General features: G+C 41.6%; 1 long non-coding RNA gene across 1 annotated transcript in view; it reads right to left on the bottom strand.

The window, feature by feature from the left end:
- Positions 1-6,779, bottom strand: part of LOC108309621 — a 72,770-nt gene that overhangs the window by 34,900 nt on the left and 31,091 nt on the right. The window contains exon 2 of the long non-coding RNA XR_005201482.1: positions 322-419. This is a non-coding gene — a long non-coding RNA (uncharacterized LOC108309621). The remainder of the gene's footprint in view (positions 1-321; positions 420-6,779) is intronic.

Below are 6,779 nucleotides of genomic sequence, written 5' to 3'. Positions count from 1 at the left end.
AGTTTCACCATGTTGGTCAGGCTGGTCTTGAACTCCCGACCTCAGGTGATCCGCCCGCCTTGGCCTCCAAAGCGCTTGGATTACAGGCGTGAGCCACCATGCCCAGCCCATAGAAATGTTTTTATAACCTTACCATGGTGAACTCTTTATAAGAGTAATGCCAGGCCAGGCATGGTGGCACACACCTGGTCACACCCAGCACTTTGGGAGGCCGAGGTAGGTAGATCACTTGAGCCTAGGAGTTGGAGACTAGCCTGGGGCAACGTAGTGAGACCCTGTCTCTATGAAAAAAAAAAATTAACTGGATATGGTGGTACACACTTGTGGTCCCGGCTACTTGAGAGGCTAAAGTAGGAGGATTCCTTGAGTCCAGGAGGTAGAGGCTGCAGTGGGCCATGACTGCATCACTGCACTCTAATCTGGGTGACAGAAAGAGATGCTGCCTCAAAAATTTTTTTTTAAACAGTAACACCAAAGCCAAAACTATAAAAAAAAATAGATTAAACAATGAACAACTATGTGCATTAGGGTGCAAGAGAAAATTAAAAATGTTTTGGAATTAAGAGGAAAACTTGGATGGTACCACACAACCAGGCTAATGATGTTACTTTAAAATATTTCTTGGCCAGGCATGGTGGCTCACACCTATAATCCCAGCACTTTGCGAGTCCAAAGCGGGTGGATCACGAGATCAGGAGTTTAAGATCAGCTTGACCAGCATGGTGAAACCCCATCTCTACTAAAAATACAAAAATTAGCTGGGCATGGTGGCACATGCCTGTCATCCCAGCTACTCAGGAGGCTGAGGCAGGAGAATCACTTGTACCTAGGAAGGGGAGGTTGCAGTGAGCTGAGATCACACCCTTGCACTCCAGCCTAGGCAACAGAGTGAGACTCTGTCTAAAATAAATAAATAAATAAATAAATAAATAAATAATAACTCTCATGCATGTCACAGTGGCTTATTTCTGTAATCCCAGCACTTTGGGAGGCTGAGGTAGGAGAATCACTTGAGCCCAGATGTTCAAGACCAGCCTGAGCAATACAGTGAGCACCTGTCTCTATGAAAAATAAAAAATTAGCCAGGCGTGGTTCAGTGCACCTGTGGTCCCAGCTACTCAGGAGATTGAAGTGTCAGGGTTACTTGAACTCAGGAGGTTGAGGCTGCAGTGATCATACCACTGTACTGTAGGCTGGACAACAGAGGAAGACCCTGTCGCAAAAATAAAATATTTCTTAAATTATGAAACTATTATCACGTTACCAAAACTTTAGGGAAATAGAAAATAGAAAAAATATCCCCTGAATATAACACAATGATGATCATTTTGGTTTATTCCCTTGCAGTATTTTTCACAGGCATGTTTTCACAGGCATTTTTTTGTTAAGATATTTCACATGCCAATAAAATCCACTCCTTTAGAGTGTACAATTTAGTGGATTTTAGTATATTCACCAAGATGTGTAAGCATCACCACTGTTTAATTCCAAAATATTTTTACCCCCCACCCCAGATAAAATGATGGCAACCCATTAGCAGTTACTGTTCATCCCTGCCCCCCAGCCCAAATCTACATTCTGTCTCTATTTGTCATAGGCATATTTTAAACCCAGCTGAATTGTAGAAGCCTTCTTTGTTTCATTTAACTGTCTGTCAGAAACACGCTTTCGAGAAGTGAATAGTCTTCAAATTTTTGTATAGAAAAATCACTTCTAAAATGTTTGCAGAGGGCAAAAAGTAAAACGAAGAAAAACAGAAAGTGGGCGGGTATGGTGGCTCATGCCTGTAATCCAAGCACTTTGGAGGCCAAGGCGGGTGGATCACCTGAGGTCGGGAGTTCAAGACCAGCCTGACCAACATGGTGAAACCCTGTCTTTAAAAAAAAAAAAAAAAACAGAAAGTAAAAGGATCATTCAGAATACCAATTAAAAGATGAAAATATACATAATTTATTAGCAAGTATGCAACACAGGTCAAGAAGTGAATAGGGATTCTTTGATTCTTTTACTTGATTAGTAAACTGGCTTCCACTTAAAAAAAAAAAAAAAAGAAGTAAATAGGGTCAGGTGAGGTGGCTTACACCTGTAATCCTAGTACTTTGGGAAGCCAACGCAGGTGGATCACCTGAGATCAGGAGTCTGAGACCAGCCTGGCTAACATGGTGAAACCCCATCTCTACTAAAAATACAAAAATTTGGCTGGGCATGGTGGCAGGCGCCTGTAATTCCATCTACTCAGGAAGCTGAGGCAGGAGAATCTCTTGAACTGGGAGGTGGAGGTTGCAGTGAGCTGAGATTGCACCATTGCACTCCAGCCTGGGCAAAAAGAGCGAAACTCTACATAAAAAAAAAAAGAAGAAGTGAATAGGCACTTGGTCAGATTATTGAAGAGAAGAACATTTTCTTGGGTCCAATGGTTTGTTTTACTATTGTGTTAGCTTCAACAAAATTTTTCAACCAAAGCAGTACATGTACATATTTACAAAAAAGTCGACAATGCTGAAAAGCTTATTGTAAAAAGTAAAAAGCATTGCTGCTCCGTCCCACCCCCCAACCCACCTCTTTGCCTTCCACTCAAACCCTAGATCAAGTCTGACTTTTTTTTTTTTTTTTTTTCAAGACAGGGTTTCACCATGTTGGTCAGGATGGTCTTGAACACCCAACCTCAGGCGATCCGCCTGCCTTGGCCTCCAAAGTGCTTGGATTACAGGCATGAGCCACCAGACCTGGCCAAGACTGACTTTTTAACAGCCACAGTTTAAAAAATTCTTCTGGGTAGTTACTTCCCTATCTCTAAATAATACAGTCATATCGCCACTTCTTTATTTATCAGACAGACAGGCTTTATCTGTGGACTTCCTTCCTATAGATGAGAACTTAGTTCACTTACACCCTCCTCCCTCCCAATATGGACGTTCTCATTATTTTTAGTTCCTTTATTGTAATTTTAGGCAATCTACTTACTTAAGTTCCTCTTTAGTAATTTTCTTAATATACGAATCTTCATTTCCTGTTCTGCTAACTGTAAGTCGTATCTCTCATGTCCCCACTTTGTGTGTGTCCTCTTCCCTTCTACTTCCAAAATTATCTCTGCATGTTGTTTTCTATCAGATTTCAATAAAATAAGTGAAAAAGTTCAAATGACCAGCACAATGGAATATGAAGTTTTAACAATGACATTTGAAAAACTGTGAAGTTGTTCATGCACATAAGCAAGAAACTCATATAGGAGCACACATCCATCCATAACTCAGCTTTTTCAAATCTTAACATTATCACATAATGTTGCTTCCCTTTAAAAATAGAAAGCATTGTCAATCCACTGAGGGCCCATGTACTATTAACTGATTATATTTCTCTTCTACCTCAATTTGTTTATCACTATATCAAAATCACTCTTATTAATTCAGCATCTACCATTCCACCACATGATTTTATACTTTTGACACATATTTTGGAATCCATAAACATTATATATATCAGGCTAGGCATGATGGCTTACCCTGTAATCCTAGCATTTTGGCTGGATTACAAATCTAGCTGAGGCAGGTGGATAGCTTGCACTCAGGAGTTCTAGACCAGCCTGGGCAACATAGTGAGACCCCCATCTCTACTAGGAATACAAAAATTAGCCAGGCATGGTGGTGCATGCCTGTAATCCCAGCTACTTGGGACGCTGAGGCAGGAGAATCACTTGAACTTGGGAAATGGAGGTTGTGGTGAGCCAAGATCGTGCCACTGTATTCCAGCCTGGGTGACACAGGGACACTCTGTCTCAAAAAAAAAAAAGAAGTTATCTTTGGATTTAATGGAATTAGGTCCTGTTTCTTATATACTAATTATGTTTTAGCCTTACCTAGTAGTTATCATGTTCTGCTCACAGAATTAAAAAAAATTTGGAGATATTTATAAATTAGAAAAAGCATAGATGTTAATAAAAATACTCATGCACCTACAATTAATCAATGTTCATCACATTTATTTATCATTTTTTAGACACAGGGTCTCACTCTGTCACCCAGGCTGGAGTGTGGTGGTGTGATCATGGCTCACTGCAGCCTTGAACTCCTGGGCTCTGGCAATCCTCCTGCCTGAGCCTTCTGAGAAGCTGAGACTATAGATATGGGCCACCACATCTGGCTAATTTTTAAATTTTTTAGTAGAGATGAAGTCTTGCTATGTTGCCCAAGCTGGTCTTGAACTCCTAGGCTCAAGCGATCCTCCTGCCTTGGCCTCCCAAAGTGCTGGGAGTACAGGCATGAGTCATGGTGCCTAGGCAGACATTTTTTAAAAACAAAGGAATACTCCTGAAATGTTGACGTCTTCTTTGTACCCCTCTGTCATAACATGAATAGACTGTTAATGACACCAAGGAACAAGACAAGTTAGTTCCAAAGTAGTTCACATAAATGGTGATAAAGGAATGAGAGGTGGGTATGATCTATGCAAAAAAACTTTACTCTTTAATGGGTTGCTGTTTCTAACATAATTGCAATAGTACCCTACATTGCTATAAGGCATTATAGTTTTCAAAGTGCTTTTGTGGCCTCCATAAGAGAGGCGATGTGAGGTAAGCTTCAACCACGGCTGCATCACTACCCGAGAGTGGATCCGCAATGATGAATAGGTAAATCTGTGCCTCTTAGTTTCAGCAGCTAGGGAGAAACACTTACTGGAACAGCACAGAAAATAGTCTTTGGCCCAGTTGGGGAATGTTTATCAGGTTATGCTACTTCAAGCTTTCCTCCTGTTAAATGTGAGAGGAATAAATCCCTGTTCCTTGGATCAGTGTGACTCTGAAACAGCTGGAGGAGAGATAGCTTTAGGCAGGTTGAAACAGAGCTCCAGTATGTATACGATTACAAGAAAAGACTCCTAAGTGCTGACAAGAGAGCAATGCGGGGCATGGAGCATCTCCTCCAAATAAAGCAGCAAGCCCTTTCTAAAGTGTAAGCCTATTTGGAAGTCACTGAATCAAATGGAGCTTTGAAAATAGGAACAGGGGCTGCATATAATACCATAATACCGGGACTGCCCGGCTCTCACTTTTCCAAGGATCTGGGTGCACATTGCTGGGTCCCAGACTGGTTGATGCTGGCAAACTATAAGAAGAAAGAAAGATATTTTTGGAATTAATGTCAAAGGAATGTGTGTGTGTGTGTGTGTGTGTGTGTGTGTGTGCATGCAAATATATACATATATATAAAATAATAACTGTACAGTAAGCTAAGCCCACTTTTCACTTATTCAGGGGAAATCATCAATTATATCTACAATGTATAACAGAAGAAGCATGGCTTCAAGTCCTTGAACATTTAAGCTAGAGAAGCAAGAGCAATAGTCCCAAAAGAAAGCCCAATATTTCTAATATATATATACCCTCAACACACCTATGCATATATGTGTATATACACATACATTCACACACATACATATACATATGTACACATATGTATACACACACTTGTTAAATAAACATTTTTGTATAAATCAAAAAGATCACCCAGGTGCAGTGGCTCACGCCTGTAATCCCAACACTTTGAGAGGCTGAGGCAGGCAAATTGCTGGATCTCTGTTCAAAACCAGCCTGGACAACATGACAAAATCCCATCTCTACAAAAAATACAAAAAAATTGGCCAGGCATGGTGGTATGTGCCTGTAGTCCCAGCTATTTGGGAGGCTGAGATAGGAGGATTGCTTGAGCCCAAGAGACAGAAGTTGCAGTGAGGTGAAATCATGCCACTGTACTCCAGGCTGGGTGACAGAATGAGACTCTGTCTCAAAAGAAAATAGAAAAATAAGGACAAACGTGAGTTGTCAATAAACTCCATAATTTATTTCATTTTCACATAGTTGAAGACCCTGACTAGCACCTGTATTCCCCCTTGTGTGACACCTCCTCTTTACCCTCAGCTAGAACTGATCATTCCTCCTCTGATAACCACAGAGGATTTTCATCTTAGCTCATTTTTTAGCGTGAACCACCATCATAATGTGTCACAGTATTTCGTTTGTCCTTTCCCACCAGCCTTTGAAGTCTTTTTTTTTTTTTTGAGATGGAGTTTCGCTTTTGTTGCCCAGGCTAGAGTGCAATGGTGCGATGTTGGCTCACTGCAACCTCCGCCTCCCAGGTTCAAGCATTTCTCCTGCCTCAGCCTCCTGAGTAGCTGAGATTACAGGTAGGTACCACCACACCCAGCTAAGTTTTGTATTTTTCATGGAGACAGGGTTTCACCATGTTGGTCAGGCTGGTTTCGAACTTTGGACCTCATGATCCACCCGCCTCAGCCTCCCAAAGTGCTGGGATCACAGGCGTAAGCCACAATGCCTGGCCTTTGGCTTTGAAGTCTTTAGGATAAGAAGCATGTTCTTACCTTCCCATCTCTGGCACTTGATGTGGTATTTGGCCAATGTCAATCCTCACTGAGTCAGCCCATCCACTGCTAGTCACAGAGAGATGGGTTGTGCTGTCGAAGTGACTTCTTCCTACCTTCTCATGCAGCCCTTGAAGCTTTGTTCTCTTCTTTAGGCAATCAACAGCTATTGTATTAAGTTCACAGGGGCTTTCTTATATTTTCTCTTCTGGGGGAATAACTGCCATCCCTCTTCCTCCAAGGCTAAGATACAAATTTTTCCATAGTGCTGTTAACACCAAAAAGCCGGGCGCAGTGGCTCAAGCCTGTAATCCCAGCACTTTGGGAGGCCGAGGCGGGTGGATCACGAGGTCAAGAGATCGAGACCATCTTGGTCAGCATGGTGAAACCCCGTCTCTACTAAA

Source organism: Cebus imitator, unplaced genomic scaffold (assembly GCF_001604975.1).
Source record: "Cebus imitator isolate Cc_AM_T3 unplaced genomic scaffold, Cebus_imitator-1.0 Scaffold95, whole genome shotgun sequence".
NCBI lineage: Eukaryota > Metazoa > Chordata > Mammalia > Primates > Cebidae > Cebus > Cebus imitator.
The sequence above is the reverse complement of the archived record's forward strand: the minus strand, read 5'-3'. Positions and strand labels throughout refer to the sequence as shown.